Raw genomic sequence first — 27,608 nt, 5'->3', positions numbered from 1 at the left:
ACAGATAAGTAAAGTCTAAAAATAAATAAATAGATGGGACATGTTAATAATAAACACATAACATTTATTAAATGTTTAAAAAATGGACATGAAACTTCATTCCGCCAGTGGATGAAGTTTCATGAATAATCTGGAGCACACTGGGGCTCCTGGCCTGCCCACCAGCCTTAAGCATGGATGGGCAGGTATTTAATTATCTTAATGAGCCTGTCAATGGCCTCAATTGGCCATTGACAGGTAAGCGGGTGGACAGCTGATTTCGCTGTCCGCCCACCCGCCTTCCTAAAAATTTAAAGGGACCCGGATGACATTGGGGATTCCTCCCGATGTCATCCCGCATCATTTTCCCCTTGGCGAGTGGGCCCTGCCCCAAATCGCCGAGGGGAAAATCCTGCCCGTTGTTGTTGTTGAATCAAGAACAGTTTGGGGGGAAGATGATTTTCAAGAACTGTTCTTTGATGAGGACTTGATTGGACGTTGGGATTCAGGCATTGGGATTTTTGGTGCGCATTTATACCCTCAGCTGCTAACCCATTTATTGGGCAAATGATCTGTCATGGTAACTAAACATCATGGGGGAAACATCTGTGGGGGAAGGGTGGCAGTCTTGTGCATAAATATGTTTTTCCTGCTCCCCTCACTGGCATTTATAATTTTGATTAGCTCCACGTGTTAAAGTGTTGGTTTACTTCCCTTCTGATCGGATAGACTTGACACATACTTTTCTCAGATCCCGTTACTCTCCGGACATTGGATAGGGGCTAAATAATCTGAAAAACCTTCCCAGTAACAGGTAGGACTATGTGCCTCTGAATCTTACCCAGTAAACCATCAATGCACCACTTGCTGGTTCCTGGAAGTCTAGATCCCAGATCACTTCAGAACCATCTCTGGTTCTTGAGTTTCCAAAAGCAATCCCATCATAATTGTGTATACTTCTTAGTGTTTGGAAGGTCACCCGTAGAAAGTGTGTGTTGAGTGTGCAAGGCTAGCTGGTTACTGGCAAACCCACCTCTTACTGGCACTTCAATTTTGAACAGTGCCAGTGAGCTGTGTTGGCAGTATGGAAGACCATCTGGTCCACCACCCAGCTGTAAACTTTGCTTATGTTTGGCAAAGCATAAAGAGAGAAACACAATCCCAACATTTTCAGACAGACTGAGTAAAACAAAAGTGCCACTGACTGGAGAATATAAAAGGAAAATGGTGAAACCTATTGCAGGATAATGCTCCTTAATACTGGGTCATTGGAACAGGAGTAAGTCAATCAGCCTCTTGAACCTGTTTTGCCATTTAATTAGATCATGGCTGATCTGAACACAAATTCCATCAATTTGCAGGATAATCCCAGAGAGTGAGCTGGCTCTTAATGGTTTGAGTCAACTCCCACTGGATAATCAGAAAAAAGCAAGCTTGGTCCTATTAGGCAATAATAGTCAGTGAGTTGGCAACTATTGGATAATCACAATCTGTGTGCCAGGCCCTATTGGATAATCGTAAGGACTGAGCTGGATCTTATTGAATAACCAGACTCAGTGAACCAGCTCTTATTGGTTAATCACAGGGTATAAACTGGCTCCTATTGGATAATCAGTTGGTGAGCCATCTCCATTGGATAATTGATTGGTCAGTCAGCTCCAGTTGGATAATTAGTTTGTGAGTCAGACTCAATTGGGTAAACATAGTCAAAGAGCCGGCTCCTACTAGATAATCTCAATCGGTGAGCTGCCTCTATTGCATAATCCCTGGGGAAATCCTCTTTCTGTACAATTGGCAAAATCTACCTTATAGGATTCCACTTTTCCTTCACATTCCCCCTATAATCAGCATGTTCCAGTTGGCTTTAGCTGATCCCCTCGTCCCTGGCACAAAAGCTTTATTAGTGGTCGTGCTCAGTTACAGCAGTGAGTCATGAGCCTCTCAGTTGCTTTGCCACTCATGCCCACTACACACAATTCAATTTAAGTAGGCAACACATCAGAATGTATGATGCCATGGATATATTTTATCATTGCAAGCCATAAATAGAAGATAGACACCAATAAATTGAATTAGGCATTCAGGAGGAATTTGTTTACTTAAAGCGTAGTGAGAATGTAGAACTCCCTGGAACATTATGTAGTCGAGGTGAATAACAGATACATTTAAGAGGAAAGGAATGCAGTTAACGTTTCGAGTCCGTATGACTCTTCAACAGAACTAAGTAAAAATAGAAAAGAGGTGAATTATAAGCTGGTTTAAGGGGGGTGGGACAGGTAGAGCTGGATAGAGGGCCAGTGATAGGTGGAGATAGCCAAAAGATGTCATAGACAAAAGGACAAAGAGGTGTTGAAGGTGGTGATATTATCTAAGGGATGTGCTAATTAAGGGTAGAAAGCAGGACAAGCAAGGTACAGATAGCCCTAGTCGGGGTGGGGTGGGGTGAAGGGAAGGGATCGAAATAGGCTAAAAAGTAGAGATAAAACAATGGATGGAAATACATTTAAAAATAATGGAAATAGGTGAGAAAAGAAAAATCTTTTTATTTTTGTTTTGGATTTCCAGCATCCGCAGTTTTTTGCTTTTATTTTACATTTAAGAGGAAGCTAGTTAAACACATGAGGGAGAAAAGAATAGAAGGATATGTTGATGGGGTTAGATGAAGTAGTTTGGGAGGAGGTTAGTGTGAAGTATAAACATTGGGCCAAAGGGTCTGTTTCTGTGCTGCAATTCTATTTAAATTGCTAACTGTGAAAATGTTTGAGTGTCAAGCCAGGCACTTCAGGGATAAAGACATCATGTTTTAGTGTGGGAACAGTAAGAGCAATTTCACAGCCAGTTTACAGAATCAATAAAGCTGCAAGAGGAGTTCTCATTGAATAGGTGACAGATTAATGGCTTTCTGCTCTGTTTTTTTTCACCCAGAAGCTTTGCAGTAAGGATGGGATTTAATACCTTGGGCTTACCACATTAGTGTTGTAGCTTCCAGCTACTGATGGAGGCTATCCTTCGGGAACCAGAGGCAGAATAACCTCCATTGATTCTAATAACGGAACTTTCTGCATCTCTAAGCTAGTGCCTAGTACCATGTACAGGGTAGTATTTTAGAAAGCGGAAACCTTGCAGACTAGAGATTTAAAGAGCTCTAAATTAAAAGCATGCTTCCCAACTCTTTCCCCTCTGCTTCCTCTAAATCCAACACTTTAGTATTTGGAATGCTCTTCTCAGGCCCAAACAAAAAGCGAGAGCTCAGTGTCATTGCGACAGAGCTTATAACACAACAAAGGGAGAGATGCGACATTGCAACAAAATCCTTTTACTGATGACACAGTGAAATATCTAACTGACAATACATTGGATTACATCATCTCTTTTTCCCTTCTCTTTTTTTATCTAATGCATATGTCCCAATTTTAACCTATATTTCCCAATTGGATGCGAGCCGACTCGCTGCACATTTCCAGGATGTCCCTTTTTTCAGATGTCATCCTTAGTTCCATTTCCCAGCTCCCACCCTCACCCCCCTACCACCCCTTTAAGGCTTGGTCATGGCCACATCCGAGAGCCACCAGGGCAAGAGCCTACACCTTGAGGAGAGGAAAAAACTAACTGACGGATGGATGTCAGTAAGGCAGCTAATAAAGCAGACAGGACTATTCCAGAGACAAAAGAATTGTGCTCAACCTTTAGAAGTCACTGGCTAGTACAATTCTAGCCACTGCACTATGTTGAGGTCTTGAAGGTGATAGAGAGATTTCCAGTTTAGTACCAGGGAATTCAGCAATGTGGAAAGACAAGAGAAGCTGATGTTGCTCTCCTTAGAGCAGAAAAGGTTAAGGAGAGATCTAATAGAGATGTTCAAGATTAGGAGGGGTTTTGATAGAGTACATAGGGAGAAACTTTTTCCTGAGGCAGAAGGAAAAGTTTACAGGGCTCTGAGGAAAAAGAGGTGAGTGGGACTCATTGAATAGATCTTGCAAAGAGCCAGCAATTGCATGATGGGCTGAAGGCCCCCACCTGAGCTGGACGATTCTATATGCTAACAGAAAGAGACATGACCCCTTCAACTGAAGTGAAAGGTAAAAGTTGTCCTAGGGCAGTCATGTGCCAGTACATATTGAGAATTTCTACATGTACATATAGTTATTTATAGCACAATTCATCTTACAAGATGATGTAACCATTAACCTATGTCATTCACCTGTAGTATTTGTCTGATGGCAGATTGAGTCAGTCTTCTTGTTGTGACATTTAGTTCATTTTCTAACAGCTATTGTACCCGAGACAATCCAAGGTCGCACTGTGTGTGTGTGTGTGTTGTGTGTGTGTGTGTGTGTGTTAAAGGAGAAAAGAAAGACTTGCATTTACGATGTACATTTCACGACCTCAGGATGTTCTAAAATGCTTTAACAGCCAATTGGCACCCCATCCACAAATATTCACTCCCTCAACCACTGTTGCACAGTGGCAGCCGTGTGTACCATCTACAAGATGCATTGCAGCATCTCACCAAGGCTCCTTGGGCAGCACCTTCCAAACCCACAACCTAGAAGGTTAAGGGCAGCAGACACATGGGAACACCACCAGCTGCAAGTTCCCCTCCAAGCCACTCACCATCCTGATTTGGAAATATATCGCCGTTCTTTCGCTGTCACTGGGTCAAAATCCTGGAACTCCCTCCCTAACAGCACTATGGGTGTACCTACACCACATGGACTGCAGCAGTTCAAGAAGGCAGCTCACCACCACCTTCTCAAGGGCAACTAGGGATGGACAATAAATGTTGGTGTAGCCAGTGATGCCCATATCCCATGAATGAATTTAAGAAATGAAGTATTTTTGAACTTTAGTCACTGTTGTAATGTAGGAAGCATAGCAGCTAATTTGCACACAGCATGCTCCCACAAAGACCAATGCAATAATGGCCAGATTACCTGTATTTAAGTGTTGTTGGTAGAAAGATAATTATAGACCAGGACACTAGGATGAGGGGCATGGTGGAAAGATTAAGGGGAAAGGGTGGGGAAGCTCCCCTCCTGTTCCAGCTGCGAGGTCAGATGGTGCCTTGATTTAGTGTCTCATCTAAAAGATGGGACAGTGCAGCACTCCCTCAGTATTGACACTGAAGTGCCAAACTGGATTTCATGTTGAAACTGTGCCATCCGACTCCTTTAGTAAAATTTTTCTACATGCAGTCCAAGCTGAGGCTTGAAAATTTCTGGCGGTTATACCAACCCTTCGTGTGTTGCATTTGGGCATTCACAAAATCAGCTCCAAGAGGGCCGTGGTGTAGAACGTGAACTGGGTACATTGCCATTAAAAGACTATATTTGAGACAAGCCATAAGGATTGCTGATGTGGTCAATGGAGACATCACATAGGCCAAGAAGGGGTGCTTTTGTAAGTTATATTGCCCTTCAATTCATTGTAGGTGAATATTAGTGTTTACATGTTAAGTATAAAATTTCCTTTCCTGGGAACATTCACCAGGTTAACAGAAAGGGGTTACCAGTTACACTTTCACCAAAAAGGGAGATAAAGAACTATTTGATATGGGTGCATAGACCATCTCAGCGTTAATATTCACACAACCTAATATAAAAGCCACTGACAGGCAGAAGGAGGTTTACTCTACATGCATTCTGTACCTTATTTGCCCTGGGAGTAGTCAACGCTTAGTTGCATCTGGCAAAATATGGTGAGGGGGCAACTATTTTTAAACACTGACACTTTCCACTTTAAGGGCAGAATTTCACCTAGGTCGGGCGGACTCAGCAGGGGTGGGCAGAGGCAGTTAGGAAGCCGACTGTTGTCTGCAATCCAGGCTGGAAGGCGATTTCATGCTGGTGGGCCAATTAAGGCCCACCCAGCGTGAATCGCGAGCAGTAGCGCTCAGCATTGCCTGTGCGGTGAGGGTAGGTGGGGGGGGTGGGGTGGTGAGGAGGGTGAGTGGGCCGAGTGCAAATGCAAATTTTGCACGTGCACATGAGTGTGCGCTTCATAACCTCCCTGAGGCACAGAACTGCCTCAGGGAGATGAGGAGTTATATATGAAAAAAAATTAAAGAAAATAAAAATGTAATGAAACAAGTCTCCTTATTTGACTCTGTCACAGGGGGGTGAATTTTTAGGCCGGCGAGCGGGGGCGGGGCCCACTCGCCGACGCGTAAAATAATGCGGGGTCACATTGGGCGTGCGTCCCGACGTCATCCCACATTATTTACATTTTCAGGTCGGAGGGCACAGAGCAGAGTCGGCTCCAAACCCGCCGACCTGTCAACGACCACTTAAGGCCCTTGAAGAAGTAATTAAAGTAATCTATGGACCTGCCCGTCCAACCTAAACATTGGTGGGCAGGCCAGGAGCCCAGGCGGGCTTCCGAAAAAATATGAAACCTCATCCATGGGCGGGATGAGGTTTCCCAAGGGATTTAAAATGTTCCAATCAGCACCCCAATGACTTGCCAACCAATCAGCATCCCTTTTCTCATGCAGTATAATTCTCATGCAGTATAAATTGTTGCTCCCTTGGAGATTTGGTATTCTTGTGAATCTGTCTGTCCTGATGAGTGCAAGACAAAAAACTTTGACAGTACACCTCTTTTATCAGCAATACTCAAATTCTGTACGACCAAGCAACTACTTATTAAAGCATTAAATAAATACCTTTATCAGACTCGAACACATTATGCTGCTAGTTTCTCTGCTGTGGAGGTGCACTTTAAGGCTGAATTTTTCCAGGCAATTGCAATACAGTCAGTGTGAATCATATCTAAGATTGACCTACTTCCTAGCTGAAATGATTGTGGACCTTTCCCGAACGTCAATTAAATATGTGTTGACTTTTCGTAGCCTATTCGTCATTCGAATTTATCAAAGGTCAAAAGTTCAGTTAACCTACTGCGGAAGAGCATTGGCTATTAAAAGTACTGCGTAGGTTCACCAGGATAATGAAATGGATGAGAGGGAAGCGTTATGATAAGAGTTATGATAAACAGAGCCCTCTTCACTGGAATGGAATTGAGTCAAAGTGCTATGAAAATTTGTGAGAGGGTACGGAGGGGAAAATAATGAAAGATTAAGAACATGATTTCAGGTGGAAAAAGCCATTTATCTGTCAGGGACATTTAATACAAAATAATGGAGAGAAGAATGGCTTTTAAATTTGGCTGCGCGTACATGAGTTGTGATGCCCATCTTATCGAGTTGCTATGTAGGCTCATTGAGATAGACATAGATCATCACTGTAGTTTCAAAGTTCATTTGACAGAAATGGGTTTAATAGAATCATAGGATAATATAGCACAGTGTGAGACCATTGGGCCCGTCATGTCAGTGCTGGCTCTTTGAAAGAGTTATTCAATTTGTACCATTCCCATGGCTCTTTGTTCATAGCACAGCAAATTTTCCCCCGTTAATTAGTTATCCAATTTCCTTTGGTGAGTTACTATTCTTTCTGCTTCCACCACCTTTTCAGGCAGTGCATTTGATCAATTCGTAACAATTTGCTGTATATATTTTCATCCTCATGTTGCCTGTGTTACTTTTGCTTCTATATTAAAATGGGATGTGGGATGATAATAGGTGACATTGTCCCATCATGAACCAATCTGTGAGCAGTAAGAATTGCCCTGGTTACTATATATATCCATTGTAAATTTCCTCTGTTTGCTGTTTCTAGTGAAGTCCTTAACCCATATTAACTTCAAATTAATTCAGTACCCACTAATTAGATGTCAGGAACATGTATCATTTGAAGTTTAAAATTCTGAGAATGCGAATTTGTTAGCAGGGTTGTTCGTTTCAAATGGGATAACAACTGCATTAATATGAGTTGCTAAACTCTGCCCCTGGCTTTGACTCCATCAGCTTGACTTGTCTCTTCAGCTGGGCCAAGGGGCATGAAAACATATTGTCCTGCTCAAGCTCAGCTGCCTCTCTGCAATATCCTTTGACTTGGAAACAGTACAGTAAGGAAAATTTGCAATTTCTTTAAAATGTTTGTGGAATTGGAATTGTTTTTAAGAAAGTTTGAAAAGGACTTTTAAGAGTTTGCATCAATTGTTAAGGGATGAATTGTACTTTTCTTGGATAATTAGAAATGCTGGTCCATTTGACCTGGCGAGCCTTGATCTGGAAGCAGTACCAATAAGAAAGAAGTTAAGATATGGACGCTGTGTGGCCAGACACAAAAGAGAGCTACAGACAAAAAGGAGAGCTACAAACAGAGGACCTGAAGGGTGAAGACACAGATACAGGCACTAAGAGAAAGCAGACAGAGACAGAAAGAGGACCACACCAACTTCTTGTGAGGATTAGAAGCAAATCTCTCTCAGGAAGAGGTCAGATTTTCCATTTGTTAGAAAAAGAGACAGGAGCTCTTGGTGGTACTGTGTGAGCTGGCTAAAATCTGGAAAGCTGTGTGAATAGCTTGGAGATGCTAAAGAGCTGCGTATTTTCCCAGAAGTGGCCACATTGTGAAGTGGTGTGTTATTGGTTGGTCAATTGAAAAGGAACTCTAGAAAGCTGACCATCAAGATTGTCATGACCCGAGGGAGTGAGGGTTCATAGAGGTGTTCCTTACTGATGATAATCATACCCATTATACTCGAAAGTGAAAGCTGTTGTTAGATAGGACTCATAATCTACCCTATGTGAATGAAAGACAACATATTGTGGAAATGTGTAGCTTTGTATACACGCTAAAGGAGCCTGCTTCTGCTCTTGTATCTTTGTAGTATTGACTATATAAAATGACATTTACCTTTTTTTTTGAAGTACCATTTTTCTATTCATTCATGTTTTATTTACATTGGTTCTTATCTGTGTTAAAGTAAAAGTTAAAAACAAAGTGAAATCTTGTTGGTAACTTCTTCATTTATGAGTTATTCAGTAAATTTGGTTATTTTAGTTTACTGTTTCCCGATGGGGATCGTAACTCTTTCGCACATCTATCCTGATTATTTTCACATACTTTTGTAACATTGCCCCACTTCTCCCCTAGCTCACTCTCAATGCCAGGAAACTGAAATTTACACCTTCAATGATGCTTAATCGTTTTAGCTCTCTTCTGGATGATTCTCACCACATCACATTTTAGCTCATTCTTGACTGTCAGCCATAGTCCAGTACATATCACTCTTACCTTTGAGGCAGAGTGGTTGTGGTTCAAGTTTCATTCCAGAAATTTAGGCAGACACATCAGTGAAGTACCAAGGGAGTGCTGTACTGTTGATGGAGTTGACTTTTGAATGAGACATTTAACTGAAGCACCACCTGCCCTCTCAGGTGGATGCAGAAGATTTAATGGCATTATTTATGAAAAACAGGACATCATCCCCAATTCCCTGGCCTATATTTATCCCTAAAGCAGATCATCTGGTCACTTATCTCATTGCTGTTTATGGGAGCTTGCTGTGTATAAATTGATGCCTTATTTCCTTATATTACACTTGTGACTACATTCCAAAAGTACCTCATTAGCAATGAAACATTTTGGGATTGCTTTCTTTCATTTTTACCTCATTTTCCTGCATAACACTAGAACCCTAGTTTATGCCTTCATTGATGCCCACCCTTTATAGCTGTCACCTCTCTCCTCAACCCTTGCTAAGTTTCAACTCATCCAAAACCCCACAGCCTGTGTCATCACCTGCAAAGTTTTGCACTTCCATCAGTCCTGTTCTCTCCAAACTTCCTGTAGCCCAATTAGCTGCCTTCAACCATGAACTAACTTTCGATCTCTGCTAGTCTTATGGTCCCTGTGCTCACCTTCCTTCTTCTCCACTCATTTCACCCCATTATTGGTGGTTGCTTATTCCACTCCACTGTGCAGTTTTAAAAGTTGCTGTCTAGTTTCTGAGAGAGTAGAATGGGTAAGAGTAGGTAAATTGGTACACATATTTGCCTGCTGAACATAGCTCTGCTGGTGATGGAATAGTTGCACTTAAAGATGTCGCTCTCAGATGTAAATCTGCAATGTGTAGATCTTGCTTGGTCTGCCTACATTTGAGAATTAGGGATTTCATCATGTGAATCATTATTTCAGCTAGGTTGTTGGATTTAGGATAACGAGGAGAAGAAGTAGGTGTGATCGATATTCCATTCCTCACACACATCCTGAAATGGCTTACCAAAAAAATTGGGGACTGTTATCTGTAATGGCCTCTATAGGCACATCAACTAAACTGAAAATAGCACCTATAGTGTACTTGACATATTGTGCAATTTTCAAATAATGGAGAATTGGTAAACAATGCCGATGATGATGATGAAGTCAGCGCCATGGACATGAAAGAGGTTGGATGCAATTTTGGACCAAGGATGGCTAGGAACTTCATGTGAAATCAATGGCGCTTTGTGTTAACTTGGCATTTGCTCTTGACATGCCTTGCACTTCTTGACACGACTTCAGTGTTATTGTTCATACCCAGCCAATATAATATGTCTCAGATGGTGTGACAGCATCTATGTTTTCCACAAGATTGACGGTGTGAGACAGGTGTTCACTGCTCTTCATCATATCGTGCACAGTATTGTCAGTCACCTCATGTATATGTTTCTGATGGGATACCGGATGGTCATTCTTATTGCTTGACAGCACTTGTTGTCTACAGTCTGTTAGGATCAGTGCACGGCTCTTTGTAGCTAGATCAGCCTTTGGTCTAGTGCCCTGCCACTGCCAATGTCCTTTTCTGCCACATGCCCTGCAGAATTGATGGAAAGCTGGGCATTTCCTTGGTGCATACAGAAGCCCACATCTTCCACATGTCTTGTTAGTCTTGCATATTCTAGTGAGTGTGTCAACAATTGACGCTATACTTCGGACCTGTAAGCTTTGTCAACTTGCGAGGATCGCTTTGTATTCATGTCCATCCTTGAGTAGCTACATGGTTTGTCTAACAGACCTTTCTGGAATGATTCCATGGGAGTGGATGCGATCACCAACTCAACAATTCTGTCTGCTAGCTGAGTTTGAAAATTCACAGCACGTACCCTTTTCTCTGCATCTGCTGACAAAGTGGTCTATGGATTCTGCAGGCTGTTGTCGCAATGACATGAACTCGAGTTAAGGAGTACAGATTCTGAACCAGTCTTCCAATGCAGTCCATATCTTTTGGGGATCCTTCAACTCTTCTTCTGTTAATCCTGATGTGTTCAGCCTGCGCAGACCTTCATTTCCAATTGCTGGGCAAATTTTTGTGGTTTGCTTGCCTGGTCCAGACAAACCTGAATCAAGAAACAATAGCTCTGTATGCTGTTTAAATATTTTGAATTTGGATAGTAAGTCAGTTGCATCTCAATTCAAACTGGGGAATTTTGTGGACATTTTGACAAGAAGCCTTTGACCTTCCCTCTTCTATAGCATCTGGGATGAGTGTTGCCATAGCCACATTCAAAAGCTTTTCTGCAGCTTCGCCCACAAAGACAAGCTTTGGTGGGAATGTGCCATGGAGTAATGGCATCTTTGCTTTTTGTTCAATTTATTGCCGAGCAATTCCTGAAGCTGCCTGTTATATTTGCAACCTTCTCTGGCCTGATTTTTATGATGGCTTTTTTGGTTTATTTTGTCGCTTGATCACAATCGATCCGGCCTACGTCGTGGTCACTCATCATTCCCAACTGAGCTAACCCAGCGCTGTTCCTCTTGACACGCAGTCCCACTCATGGAACTTTTGCTACAATCTCACTATGAGGGATCCGTCTGTTTATTAGCTCTTTATTTGAGCATTATTTCTGCATTGTGTCTCCAAAAGTAAACAGATCTCCAGGTTTTCCCGCCCTGTCCGCAATGATGCCCATTGGTGTCAGGGTCGGAAAAACCCACCCTAACTTGTCGGGAGTTGTATTTGGATCCAGAAGCTTTAAGCAGAAGAATTTACATAGATCATCTTATTGGAGCCCCGTTTCTGGCATACCTTTTACATTTTTTAAATTGAATCACAACACTTAAAGTACGCTGACTTGATTGTTAAATGAAACAAGTTGATAAAAGGCATCAGAAATTCATTTTAACTTCTGGTCAAAACCTCAATTGAACATTATCAGCTTTATTCATTTGTTCAAGAGCAAGGCACTACTATGGTAGTAATAGATATGTATCAAGGAATTACAGGGCAGTGGCTGCTCCTCCGTACATCAATTACACTTTGTGAAGTAATTCATCATATTGTACTCTTTATAAAAGCTATTGTTACATATAAAATTTAGTAAAGACTAAATTTAAACCCCTGATGCTTTATGGTAAGGCCCCCCTGAAAATATTGGCGTGACATGGGGACTCTTTGTCCTGTGAATGACCACTCAATGGAACCAAGGCCCTATTTTCCCATTGAGAAAAGATCCCTTAGCACTATTTGAAGACAGCGGTCAATTTTGCTCTGTGTCTCAGCCATTCAATTCTCAACCAGCATCACCAAAACAGATTAACTGGTTATTCTTTGGTGTTTATGGGACCTTGCTGTGTGCAAGTTGGTTTACAGTAGCTGCACACCAAAAATAACCCATTGTTCATGAAGCATGATGGGAATGTCTGAGAAAGGATAAAGACAAAGCCTTCATCCCATATCAGTCTTGACTCAGTAGGAAGAGCTCACGCCTTTGAGTCAGAATGTTGTGGGTTCAAGCCCCACTCCAGAGACTTGAGTATTCGGCCAACAGTGCAGTATGGAGGGATTTCTGCACAGTTGGAGGCACTGGCGTTTGACTGAAACGTTGGCCCTCTTGGATGATGTAAAAGACATTCATCTCTCAACCATCACTGCAAAGGTGGAATGAGCTGAGCCAGCATTGGATGGAAAAAATGAGTCTTGGATCTTTAGTGGCACACTCATAAGTACCTTTACTCACTGGGCCTTGGGGAGTGCTATGGTGAATGGAAGTCTGCGCAGTTTCTGACTAGAATAACTAGGAGCCAACACTGAGGAAAGGACATTTCCTAATAAAGTCACGCATCTGTATGCAAAGAATGCATTTCAAATGTAGCAAAATCCACCAGTATAACTCCAATCTGTCAGTCTAATGTTACTCAACAAACAGTGGCCTCGAGTTAGAATCTGTACATCAATTCTCAAAGTAATTCTAATATCTTCGGCTTGAAAACATCAGTATTGAAAGCCTGGACTTGCTCAGTGTCCTTTTCTCCTAAACTGCCAATTACCTGGCTCATGACTGCACTTAAAATAATTTTCTAATTGTAGTGCAGTAAAGCTGGACTTCATGGTCGTTTCCATTGATTACACATACAGATAACAGGGATGGATCCAAGCAATAATAATGAGTGACCACAGAACAATTGTGCCCAGATTAACCAAACGTCTGTCTTTTTTTATGGTCCCCTACTTATTCCCATTGTAATTTTCTGCTTGACAACGATTAAACAGTCAGCTGTTTTAAAAAGAGTGATAAGGCTTGCACAAGCTGTGATAAAGGTGCGTTTGTTATAATTGTGGGTAAATTGGCCTGATTTCTAGGGTTTGGTTCAGTGGTAGTGCTCTTGCCTCTTAGCCAGAAGGTTGTGGGTTCAAGTGCTCCTATAGCAATGTGTGTCTGTGCTCTAGGTTTACCATCCAGTGCAGCACTGAACAATATCAACTTTTGGGGTTGTTATCTGTTACATGGTCATGTTGGCCATCACTGGAGGATTTGATAGCATTACGGCTCTATTTGAAGGAGAGCTAGCGAACTCTCTAGTGTCCTGGCTGACAGCAGGTGGCGGGGGGGTGTCGATCTTCCCTCTGCATTTTTTGGCAACATATTTTGAGAGCTAAGAACCTCCATTCCACGGTCCCATCGTATGACAAATTGCAGTTCAGTAACCTTCATGGATTTAATGCTGAGGGAATGGAACCATTTTGTACTCTGTGTCAGGCATAATACAAGTCAAATGAAGAACAATCCTCCCTCTGCCCTAATCTGATGAGACATATATTGTGTGGAAGCTGAACATTGTCTGAAAAGGGGACATATGTTCTGTGTAGAGTAGAGTAAAAATGAGAGTCAGATATGTACTGGCACCCATGTCGCCAGTGCAATTTGTCCTGCTCCCAAACATCAGCATCTCTGCTATTATTTATATATACCTTAATCCACTTTATAGGTTCGATGTACAGGATGTGACACTGAGCCTTACATTAATAGACAAGAGGAATCTGCTCGCTTTTATAGGAGCTAATCCTATGAGTGACTGAGCCTGAATGCTTCAAGCATCAAATTCCCGCCACACCAGTGGAAACTCATTATTACGAACCTTTTCTGATAGACCCATCATTATAATTGGTAAGGGAAGCTCCAACTCGTGTAAGACAAAGCCCAGGCAAAGGGTGAGAAAAATTGTCCCATGAGGAGAATTTGAGTGGACTAGGCCTTTATTCCAGAGTTCAGAAGAATGAAAGGTGATCTCATTGAAACATATAAAATTCTTAAGGAATTTGGCAGGGTAAATGCTGGGAGAGTCTAGAACAGTCCTGAATAAGAGATTGGCCATCTTAGGACTAAGGTGAGGGAAATTTTTTCATTAAGAGGGTTTTGACTCTTAGGAATTCTCTCCTCCAGTGAGCCAGGAATGCTCAGTCATTTGAGTACGTTCCAGGCTGAAAATGATAAATATTTGGATACTAAGGAAATCTGGTGATAGGAACAGGCTAGCAGGGACAAATGGTCGCCTCCTGCTCTTTTATCTTATATTCTTTAAAAATAAGGATTGGTGTGTACTAATTTATTCTAACTGGTTGTTTATTTTATGTGTCAAGATACAATATTTCCAGAACTTGCGAATGCAAACAGATGCCTTCAATTCATTCATTTGGGTGAAATCTCTTGTACTTTCCTGTGAATTAAAATTGACACATTATGAGAGTGAGGAAGTTTCTCACTCTCCTGCTTGTATTAACTCCACCCCTTACAGGCAGAAAAGTTCACAAAGAAGATGCTAAGGAAGTGTATTCAGCCCATCTAGCTCATGTTTCTATGGTAACCAGCACCCTGCTCATCCTCATGCAGCATGCAACTGCCTCTTAAATGATCAAGATAGATTTAAGGATCAAAGTTCATAGTTAGCCAGGTAGCCTAAGGCTACCAAATTAATGAGTTGGAGTGTTTGGAATTCCAGCTGTTTATTTGAGTTGGCTTTGTGGATATCTCCAATTCAGTACTTGGGCACTCTTGGCAGGCAGCCTTGCCCACTGCCGCTGACTGTGTATATCAGGAAATTTTAGGCCAACCTGATCTTCTAACTATTAAAATCGATCAAATGGTGCAAGCTGCATCAATAATTTTCATCTGGGAAAACCACTCCACCGGTAAAGTGTACTTGTAAAATCGATCCTTTGATTCTCTCTTCCGTTTGTTCTTGGATTGTGGGTGACGATGGCAAGATTGCATTTATTTCCCGTTCTTAGTGGCGCTCAGATGGTGATGATGCTAGCCTGCTGCCTCTTGGAGTGACTCATTACAAACAGCAATTTGGGTTCACATGGAGCCGTTTAATGTGGAAGGGTGCCCCTTAGCATTCACAGAGGCACAAGGATCAAAAATCGGAGGAGACATTAGGGAAGTTTCTGGCCCAGCAGTGATGTGTGACTTGGAAGGAAACTTGGAGGTGGGGGTGTCTCAAGTGTCTTGCTGCTCACCTTGTTCTCAGGAGCAGAGGGCATAGTGCTGGGCAGTGCTGTTGGAGCAACATTGGCAAGTTGCTGTGTTGTGTCCCTGTAGATCTTCCATATTGCAGTGTGTGGTGGTGGCAGGCGTGGATACTGAGGCTGTTGTCTATTCCAACTCACCCAGGGCACACACAACTGGTGCAGAAATAGACTCTAATCTCTATTATGATATTATGGACACTTAAATATATATGGGAAAATTGAACTAAATATGTCAATACCTAATTAATTAACTCCAGCCTCAGATATGATTTTTAACCACCTGTCAAAAAATTATAAGCTATGAAAATTTCTATCTCTGCTTGCATAAGTATAAGACAATCAAATTAAATAGGTTATATTTAAATAATCAAATTAAATTGCTTGAAGAGAACATATGAATCAAATAGAATGCAAGTGAAGTTGACACAGTGGAACTGTATTGGTCAGGTTCTAAATGAGAAGTTTCTGCCAGAGATGTGTAGCAACTTTGCAACTGTCACCACTGTGCCCAGGGGATTGAGTAAAGGCACATTTGGGACTACGAGCAAAAACGATGCATGGAAATTGCAAGTACAAATAATAGCTCAGCAAGCTGGCTTCGTGGCAATACTCTGAGGCTTCTTCAAATAAAATGCCCAGTCGTAGTCCTTCCTTCCCACTGTATTTCCACTGGGAGAAGCTGGCAATAATTATACAGGAATCCTTTAAAGCAATTACTGATCTCTTTTTTGTTAAGTCGACCACATATAAGGAGCACATACTGTGATCTGAGCTCTATAAATGAGCAGAGCAGCTCACACATCCCTTCCCAGTTCCAACTCCATATCAGGGACTCACCTTGCTCCTGTTCATTACTTTCCTCTCCTGCTGAATCCCCTCCAAAGGTCAGATCCCTAAAATATTTTGACTCAATTTTGGATTCCCCATAGGTCGAAATGATGCACCAAGTGGTAATACCCCATTCCAGTCTCTAGTAACACAATCACCAATGATGAAGGGATTTGATCAAGTAAATATAGAGAAACTATTTCCACTGATGGTCAGTAACCAGAGTACACAGACTTAAAAGTCATTGCCAAAAGAGCCAGAGGCAGAACACAGACATTGTTTTAATTTTATACAGCAAGTTATTGTGATCTGGAATGCACTGCCTGAAAGATTGGTGGAAGTAGATTTAATTTCAACATGGAATTAGATGATACCTTGAAGGGGAAAAAATTGCAAGTCTACAGGAAAAGAGAAGGGGAGTGGGACTAATGTTTGTTTTGCATTTTCATAAACACTTTTTTCCCTCTGGGAATACTGAAGAAAATGTTAGTAGGCTGACCATCAAGCTGTTGAACCACATCATGAACACTCATTCTGTTGGCAACATGTCCTGGAGTGGGACTGCAACAAAGAGCTTCTGCCTCAGAGGCTGGGGCACTACCTACCGAGACACAGCACCTCCTGTAGGGCTAATCAGATAATTCTTTCAAAGAAGCCAGCAAAGGAACAATGGATTAAATGGTCTTCTTCTGTGCTGTAATATATACTAATTCTTTAAAAGTGCTACTCCTTTATTACCTGTCATTGGCTTCATTTGCCTCTGGTCCTACCCGTCTATAATCTTGTATTCCTGGCCCCAAATTCAATTGTCAGCAATTGGAAGATTAATTTCTTACTAACTTAGAAAAAGCTTGTCTCAAACATCATAACACTTACTGACACATTCAATTAAAGGAACGTTTCTGGCTCCAGCCAGCTCTTTGTTAATTAAGTTAATAGTTCTCCAATAACTAAATGCCAACAATGATTCATTTTTTATTAATTTATCCATATAGTCAGAGGAAGCTTCAAATGGAACAGTTACCTTTTATCCATTAAAGGCAATTTTGGAGAAACTCGGACAGTGGCAAATCCGACACTTGGCCTGATATGCTTCACACAATTTAATTGTTGTTTGGATGCAGAAGTGGTTATACATAGGCAAATGTGGCAGTCAGTTGGTAGCAAGAACATTCTAGAAATAGGAATGGAATGAATAACTAAGTAATTTCAGGGAGGCATAATAGACAAGGCACCAGGAGAAACACTGCACACTTTGATTTAGAGGTACCAGCTTTGCTTTCATGTGTTCCTGGAGGCTTCATTATATCAGGTTCTTCCTCTGACTGCCCTGCCTCCACACTTCCACCATTGGCCACCTAACACATCCATCTTCACAGTGCGCTGGCACCCTCCCAGACCCACTGGATGATTCCTGGCTGTCCTCAAAACAACCTTTTTTTCTATCCTAGACATTTTGATAACTGTTCAAAAAGAAGAAAAAATCCCACATTTTTCATTCTCCGGGTTTATGCAGTGGTGTCATTGAAATTATTCTTCAATATCTGGAGACTCCAGGGCAGTGATGGGCAACCTAGGCTAGTAATTGGCAGCATGAGTGGCCCTTCTTCATCTCAGTGGACCAGAAGACTGAAATCGGGCATGTACACTAACCATGACCCATGAATAAGAATTTACGGGGCATGCCGGTTGAAGCATAGCAGTGCTTTGATTGGATACAAAGGGAGCGCATGGCTCTTACAGTCAAAGTTGTGTGCAATCAGCACACACCTCACTTCATGTGCCCTTGCTTTACGTGTGTATCACTTTAGTAATATTGGGAGGAAAAACACTATGTGGATGGAAACCAGCGGAACCTGGCAACCCTGCGCATCGTCGATGGTCAACAAAATGTCTCATGGGCCGCACTCCGAACGCTGATGGGCTGCTTGCAGCCCATGGGTCCCAGGCTGTCCATCACTGCTCCTGGGCCTTTGCATCCACAAAGAATAACTGGTAGAAGAAAGACTCTGGACCTTGGTTGGACTTCTTAAAGGAAACCACTTTGTACAATGGTGCAACTCCTATGCACTGCTGTGGGCTGCTAGTCTGAGCTCAAGGCCTAGAGTCAGGCCCAGCCCCATAGAAAGCTTAGAAGCAAGAGTAAGAACCAAATGAGTCATGCTGCATGGCACATTTCCAACAGATATTTGACCCCTGGTCATTAGATTCCACTTCAAAACTATTTGAAAGAAGTTCTGAATGCTTTTGAATACACACAAGTGAATGTCAGAAAGAATTATAATGAGTAAGTAATCTGATATTACTTGTTTCCCAAAGTCAAAATGATCCCTAATGAGTTAACACACCATCCTCTTACCTGTGAAGAACTATAGTGAGATAGCACAGTATTGTCTAGAGTAACCTAGTGAGTAGGCACAGTGACCCATCACACAGGGTAACAGGTTGAGTTAGCACAGTGTCTCGTCACGTGTAGAGTAACATTGCGTGTTGGCACAGTGTCATGTAGAGCAACACAGTGCATTAGCATGGTGTCATGTCAGATGTAGAGTAACATAATGAGTTAGTACAGTCCTATCTTTAATGTAGTCACACATCATGAGCATGCATAGAGCTCAATGATGTCATTACACACGTGAACTGTTCATCTTGGTGTCTGTTTTTTTTTGTAGGTGCATCCCAAGATGTAACATATTTTAGCGATGAGATGGAATCAATGTACAAAAATATTGGCTGAAAATGGCAGTAGGGACTGTGATGAACATGATAAGCCTGCTCCCAGTGACCTATCTACTTGGTTGCTGGTGTTTTCAGTTAGATTGCGCCGTGCCTAACCATTCCTGGCATTGCTTGGCCACATTCAGTTGAATGGGCTGCTGCAGGGTCCTCGTGTCCATCTGATACAACTACTGACTAGTCTGACATTGGGTGAATTTGTTCTACTTGTTGTAATATGCATTTAAGGGATAGCAGCATGACATCACTAGAGAGGAAATGTATCATGTCATCCAGCCTCAGTTTCACTTCAGCCTGTGAGCAGAACATAAGAATAGCACTGAAGACTTGTGCTCCACTTGTGCTAATTGCCGTGCCCCTAGTCAAGACATTTCAATACAGCTACAACACTGGCACCTACTTGGTAATGTGAAAATTGCCCAGGCATATCCTGCAAACAAAAAGCAAGGCAAAATTGGATTTGTCTCATGCTTATGCACAGCTCAATGTGGATCGGGAGAATCGGCAGTATTTTGTGATAGACAGATGCAAGTGTCTGAATTTTATGGTCCCCTGCCAGTGTAGATGGGTGGGGCTTGTAACATAAAACAGATGACCTTCCTGCTGCCTTCTTGTCCACTCCTGACTTGTCTCCCATATTATAGTGGACAGGCAACATGTCAGCACCCTTGGGCCTAATTGGCCGGTTAAGGACCCATTCTTCCTCCACTATAACTTTACATAAACTGAAGAAGGTGGAGGCACGGCAAGCAGCTTGGCAGCCTCCACTGCACGGGCTGCTGTTGGGCAGATACGGGGGTACCTCTTTAGGGGAGTCCCTTGTGCACATCTGGGGTACCCCCCCCACAAGATCATATCTGCCCTTTATCCCTCCCCCACTTGCCTCTAAATCCTGACCCCCCCACCCCCTCTCACCCTTTCCCTCCCAGGCAGACCCTACCAAAATTCTTGACTTACCGGAAGTCCAGAATCCATCACTTCATCTTTGTGGACTGCCTGTAGTCCCAGCAGTGCCACTACTCAATTCTAGCACTGTTGGGACTACAGAGCTGCTGGCCAATCATTGGCCGACAGCTCTTTAGGGATGGGACTTCCTCCCAGATGGGACTGAATCCCACTCTGATCCAATTAAGGCTGGCCCACCTAATATCGCTGCACAGCAGCAGGGTTCCTGGTTGGCACAGTGCCAAAGGACTTTTCAGTTCGGGTTTGACAGGTAATCACCCCCTTGACCCATATAAAAATCCATCCCAAGGAGTTATACTCCTACATGAAGCTACTCAGGTGTGAGCTCTTCTCCAAAAGTCTTCCAAGCTGCAATGGATAAGACTTTGCAGGGAGTGGCACATTGCTCATGCAATCAGGCTGATATGTTGATCGTAATCACAAAAGATGAAGAGAATCTTTGTGTTGGATGAAGTGTTAAAAAGGCTCAATGATCATAATGTGACATTGAAAATGAGCAAGTGTGCTTTTGTGCAATTCGAGGTAGTGTGTACCTTGGCCTGAAAATCAATGAAAAGGGACGACAGCCAGTAAAAGGGAAGGCAGAGGTATTAGTCAATACCCTGAAGCCAAAAGATGCATTTGAGTTTAGATCTTTTCCAGGCATTGTCCAATGGTACTCGTGATTTCTGCCGGAAGTGGCAACTGTAATAGTTCCACCACATGAGTTGTTGAAGGAAGATGTAAAATGGGAATGGTCTATGGTCTAAAGCGCAACAAGATGCCTATGGTGCAAGTAAGAAAAAACTTCACCAGTGATGTGCTATTAATTCATTACGGCACAGACCGTGACCTGGCTTTGGCAGATGATACTTTAAACTTTGGAGTTGGGGCAGTGATCAGTGAATGATGGTTAAGAGAAGCCCAGAGCAATTGTGTTGCATACACTGTTCAATAATGAATGCGACTACATGCAGTTAGAGAAGGAAGCCCTTGGAATCATTTTTGGAATCAAAAAGTTTCACCAGTATTTGTTGGGTAGAGACTTCACTCTAGTAACAGATCTTAAACCACTAGTTGCTATTCTGGGACCAAAGCCTGCAATGCCAACGATGGCAGAGCCAAGGATTCAACAGTGGGCTTACTTCTCTCATAGTATGACTACAACATTGAATATCACAGTTTGAAAGGGAATCTGTTGTTAATGCACAGTCGTGTTTGCCACATAGGTCTCAGAAATAGGCTGTGAAGGAGTAGTGGATGATGATTTTCCAATCACAGCAATCGAAGTTGTTGCTGGACCTCAGAAAGACTCAGTGTTGAACGGAGTCTACAAACAGATGGTTGGATGGAGAGATCAGTGTACAGATGAGGAGCTGTAACCATTCCACAATTGTCGTAATGTGTGCAGGGCAGCATCAAGTAGGATCACATAGTGGTGAGTAGTCCTTTGAGAGATAGGATTCTGGCAGAACTCGTACTGGACACACAGGAATAGTCAACGTGAAATTCATAGCAAGAGGATTTGTTTATTGGCCTAGTCTAGACAGTAATCAAGAAGCAATGGTAAACAAATGTACCATCTGCCAAAATTGTAGAAATAAAGTGCTAAAAACCCCTTTGCAGTCATGGTCATGGTCGAGCATCCATTTCAAAGAGTTCATGTAGAACTTTGTAAAAGGAAAATGGAAATTTCTTGGTGCCCATTGGTTACCATTTGAAGTAAATTGAAGTAAAACACTTGGGTGTTAACACCCAATTCTGAATGAACAGTAGATGAGATATAATCTATTTTTGCTTGTCATGGTTTACCTGAGGAGCTTGTCTCAGATAATGTCCTCAATTTCATTCTGCACTGTCCCAAAATTTGAAACAAATCAACCAAATGAAGCAAAACGGCATCGAACATTCCCTCATACTTCCTTATCAAATGGAGCGGAAGGAAGATCTGTTTGAATAGTCAAGGAAGCGTTTAAGAAACAAGTGCAGTGTGGGTGTTCAAATTTCTGTATGTAACAACGGCTGGTAATTTTCTGTTGAAACGTAGATCAACTCCACACTCCACTGCAGGGTATACACTGCTGAGCTTTTTAATGAAAAGAAAGTAAAGGATATGTTTAAGTTTTGAGCTACAAAACTTGACTGTTAAAGCCGAACACCAACAGTTTGTGACACGAAAAGAATGGAATACAGTTTCAGGCAATATGACCCTCATGCTCATGTTCTGTTCCTGTTCTGACCCTCCCTCACAAGCCACACAAGCGAGATGTGGGAAATGTGTTGGAAGATTGTTGAACCAAAAGATACTTGGCTGAAATTGATGGAAATCTATGTGATCACCAGCTCATGCCAGAGTGTGAACCAGTTCAGAATTCAGTGTCTGAAGTATCAATCTCTGAGAAAGAACGAGGATCTGCTGTGAGTACTGAGTCAAAGTCAAACATTCCAAAACCTGGCTCTACATCAAAACCTGTAAGAAGATCAGGAAGGTTTCGTAGGTCAGTTATTAAACTTGGTTTAAGGATGTAATTTAAAAAAAGTCAGATGTAATCATGACAAGTGTGTACATTCACAAAGATTTGTTAATTTGCTTTTCATTGTTGAAGTTGTACAGTTAGTGAAATAGGAAATTGTTTATTTGAAAAGACTTTTTTAGGGGGAAGAAGTGTAGTGTATTTATATGTTCTGATTATGTCATTAGACATATGAACTGGCCATCTTGGTGATTGTCCTTCTTTGCAATAAAGTGCCTCCCAATATGTAACACTGTCACCTGTGAGGAGCCATAGTGAGATAGCACTGTGTCCTGTCACATTTAGTTTAATCTGGTGAGTTAACACAGTGCTTTGCCCTGTGAAAAAACATAGTGAGTTATCAGTGTCTTGTCATATGTAGGGGAACATGGTGAATTAGCACCTACAAAGCTTATGTTTGAATTTTCTGTTTAGTGCCAAATGTCAAGTGAAATGCGTTTTCCGAATCTTAATCCATTTCTCTTGTGGGTGCTAAGCCATTGATAATAGAGCACTAATTGGTGCAAATATGACAATCATCAGGGATCGTGGCATAGATGGAAATATTTCTTTAAACAGCAGGGGGTGCTATTCTGATGCAGTGGGTACACTGGGCAGATTTTCCGTGCCTGCTGGCAGCGGATGTGATAGGTGGTGTGCGCGGACAATATGGTGCGATTCGTTTCACGACGGCAGGAAGGCACGTCTCCATCGTCCACTCAGCCCATGGACTGCGGGCCGCATTTATCGCCAACGGTCATTGGGGAACTCATTGTAATACATCAGCATATCATTAAAAGGCCATCCAGCCAGGCTCTTGGACCCCTGCTGGATGGTCCATCTACGTCAGGGGGAAAGCACGTCAAAGTGTTTCACAACAGCGCGCAGGCAACGTGCACTTGGCGGCCTTCACTCTGGGGGAACTGAGGTGAGTGAGCAGCAATGTTCTCCACAGCTCGCCAGGATCACCTATTGCTTGGCAGGCTTCGGGGGGCTGGGGGGCCAGGGTGAAATACTGCCCAGCCTCGGAGGCGAGTGTTGTTGGTGGGGGTTGGTGTCCGGGGGCAGCTCCTGCCCAGCCTCGGAGACGACTCTTGTCAGGGGGGAGCATAACTGCTGCCCTGGCGTTGGATCTCGCGCACATGAAATCGAGGATGGGGGGCAGGGTAGGCGAGGGAAATGGCCATGCGTTAGGGACACCCCCTGTATAAACTGACCAGGCCTCTGCAACTGAGACAGTTCAGGCGCAGCCACAGTGATATGGTTGGGGCCTACAGATGACTGAGAACCAATGTCACCGAAGACTGCGCATGTCTAGGGAACTGGTTGGTCACATTTGCCAGCTACTGCAGGATTTGGTGTCATGAGGACATGGAGGGCATCCACTGCCAGTGGCCCTGAAAGTGACCATGGCGCACCATTTCTATGCCAGTGGCTCCAGAGGTGACCTCTGTGGGATATCACAAGCCTCCACCCACAAATGCACCCATGAGGTCACAGATGCCATCTTCATGAGGGCACACAACAATGTGCACTTCACCCGGGACCAGGACAGCCAGGATGCAACAGCGATTGGATTCACCCAGATCTCTGGTTTTGCACAGGTTCATGGTGTGATCAATTGCATTCATGTGGCACTCAGATCTCTGCCACAACACACGGTCAATTACATCAACAATAAGGGATTCCATTCACTGAATGTCCAGCTTGTGAGAGACCACCACAAACACATCCTGCAGCTCTGCGCATAGTTTCCAGGGAGTGTGCATCATCCCTAGATCCTCAGTTGGTCACAGACCTCATGACTCTCCCAGGGTCCACAGAAACTGCAGGGCTGGCTCCTCGGGGACAAGGGCTACAAGCAGAGGCCGTGGCTGATGACACCCGTGCAGTGCCCTCAGGCTGCAGCAAAGCGACACTATAATGAGGCTCAGGCTGCAACTCGCAACTTGGTGGAGCAAACCATCAGGATGCTGAAAATGCGGTTCCGGTGCCTGGACTGGTAGAGCCCTGGAATACAGTTCACAGAGGGTGTCACACATCATCGTCGTCTGCTGTATCCTTTACAACCTGGCGCTGCAATGGGGAGAATTGCTGGCTGAGGAGGAGATGGAGGAGCTGGAGGTCCCCTCCGATGAGGGGGTCGCCAATGGAGATCAGGGTGAGGAGGTTCTCGGGGAGGTGACGATGATGGGGATGAAGCCTTCGCACTGGCCAGACAAGGCAGGGGTCCCCGGGAGACCCTTATAGCTGCTAGATTTGCGGACGACATGCAGTGAGGTGTTCCTGTAGATCATCATATCGCAGTTGTGAACGTTTGACTCCAGTCTGGCTTATGGCAGTGCGAATACCCTCTGTGAGAAGGCTTCTGTCATGGAGACGCGGTGGAGGCCCTAATAGTCACTCGACTGCAGTAGGATGATGACAACATGTAGTGAGGACACTCCATAGATCTTCACATAGACTCTGAAAATGTCTGACTCCTGTCTGGCCGAGGGCAGCTCGCTTGCGCTCTGTGATCAGGGTCATATCATAGAGACGCAGCCATGAAAGTTCAGAAGCATCTGATCCTTTGTCCACCTTCAGCACCTGAGTCCTTCAGGAACTTGAGCACAGCATCACTCGTCACAGATGCTGAAGAGATGGGGGCCAGCCCCACCTTAAAGATACTGAGAGCACACAGAGAGAATGATGGAACTCTGTGACACCTGCCCACGACATTCTGGCAGCAATGACAAGCACCGTCGAGGTGCAGGCATCAGTAATGTGTCCAGGGAGTGAGAGGCCGGACCATCACTTTGGTCTGAAGGCTACACAGAGAACAGGGAAGAGACCCTGGACTGAGACACCTGCCTTTATCTTGTGCAGAAAGGTTTCACATCTGAGTGACAGGAACACTGCTCATCAGAACAAGGAGCCATTGGCAGGGGAAACAATCTTGGGAGTTTATTGACAACAGTGAACAGTGTGTACAAGTGATTAACACCCGTGCTCAGGCTGTGCAACTAATTCTTCTTAACCTTCCTAAACCTGCTGCTACCCCTTGGTGCTCCCCCGACATCCATAGCAGAAGAGGAGGCAGCCTGCTGACTGTGACGCCCTGTCTGTGAAGACCTTGCTAGGCGTCCTCTGGAGGGCCAAGACCTGGAGGGCCCTGGCCTACTTTCAGGGTCCTGCTGTGTGGCAGTGGCACCCTCCTCAGCCTGTGGAGCTGGAGCTGTTGAGGTGTCAGGAAGAGGTGATGCGGATGGGCTGGACCTCTCGGAGTCACCCAGGTGGATGGTCCCGGGGTGTGCACCTGCTGATCCTCCTCCCTATGGGTGCTTGAGGGCCCCAGGCTAACTCCTTGAGGAGAAGGGCAGCTGGAGTGAAGTCAGGCTGCCCCACACCCCCCTTGTGGACAGACTGCTGGAGGCCAACAGTGGCATCAGTGATGGAGTTCAGCCCATGCAGCAGTGCAGGAGCGAAGTCCTGGACCTAGGTCTTCATGGCGGCCGCCATCCTGCTAGTGTTGACCTTGATGCATTGGCATGCTGGTGCTATCAGCTCAGTCTGAAGGTGGATGGATTCCTCCATTGTGCCTTGCAATCTGAGGAGAGTAGCGGACATCTCTCCCTGACATTCCTGAGCTTGCCTTTGCAGCTCCAACAACTGTGACATGACCCAGTCCAGAGGATCGTCATCTGACTCGGATTCAGCAATGTTCTGGCCTCCAGCAGCCTTTTGAGTGCCAGGGACTTGCGAAGAGTGCCTGCTACTACCACCTGCTGTGGATTAGAAAGTGTGATGTGCTCACCAGGTTGTGCTCCCAAGGCTACTCTAAAGCTAGGTCCCATCAAAGTGTGTGTCTCTGCGTTGGTGAAGGGTGTGGGTGAGCACTGTGAACGGACTTCAAGGAAGGTACCTCCAGATTCCTCTTCAGAAGTTTCTTCAGGGTTTGATTGGAGGCCCTGGGTCATGGACTCTGTCGGTTGTTTGGCAGATGTGCCTGTGAAAGCAAGGAGAGATAATTAGTGCATGGCAGTGGCCTGTGAAACAGGACACATCACTCACGGCATGGTTATCTGATGGATGTTGCACTGCTGGGTCCTCACTTGGTAGAGCAGCGCTGACCTCAATGTTAGCACAGGACCGGTCCAAATCATGGCCGGCCAGCTGGATGGCTCTGTTTTCAAAGTCTGTAAGGACCTTGATTTCGGGCATTCCTCCACCAGTCTGCGACCTCTCTCTCTTGTGCCAGCTTGTCCTGGATGGATAGGGATGGAGAAAGAGTAAACAGGACACCTGCCAGGCCAGATGACAAGTGTGCCTGGCACGTGTGGATGGTGAGTGGTCCCATGGACGGGATGAGGACAATGGAGGTGTGTGTGAGAGAGAGAAAGGTGATGTCCCTTGCACTGGCAGTGCGTGAGGGCCCTGTGGATGTGTGATGGGTTTGTGAGTGTGTGAGTTGAGAGTGATGAGAAGAGTGACCTACCCTGGTGGAACAGAGATCATTCATCCTCTTGCGGCACTGGGTCGTTGTCCTCTACTGAAGCGCATTGACGCTGACCACCGCTGCCACCACCTCCCAAGCTGGATTGGTAAGTTGCCGCCCATCCAGTGACCAGAGCAGGGATATAGGATATCCCGGTGGGCCTCCATGGCATCCAGCAGTCACTCGAGGGACCCGTCATTAAAGGGGGGTGGGGGGGCTGCAGTCTTTTTTCTTTTGCTGGCCATGTCTCCCGTACAGCACTGGTGAGACAGTAGCAGTGAGAGCTGTGCTTACAGTTGGACCTTAACCAAGGCGCCTGGCATGACACGGCAGCAGCGGGGTGATGGCCAGCAGGAGAATGAGAGCCCGCCTGGAAAATCTAGGAAAACTCCACCCATTGTTGGGGCAGTGTAGATGCGGTTCAACCCAGCCCCCAAAGTAAGTTACAGCCGATGTGAGAGTGCTTCATGTTGGCACTGGGTGCAAGAATT

The sequence above is a fragment of the Carcharodon carcharias genome, chromosome 15 (assembly GCF_017639515.1).
Source record: "Carcharodon carcharias isolate sCarCar2 chromosome 15, sCarCar2.pri, whole genome shotgun sequence".
Classification (NCBI taxonomy): Eukaryota; Metazoa; Chordata; class Chondrichthyes; order Lamniformes; family Lamnidae; genus Carcharodon; species Carcharodon carcharias.
This window is presented reverse-complemented; position numbering follows the sequence as displayed.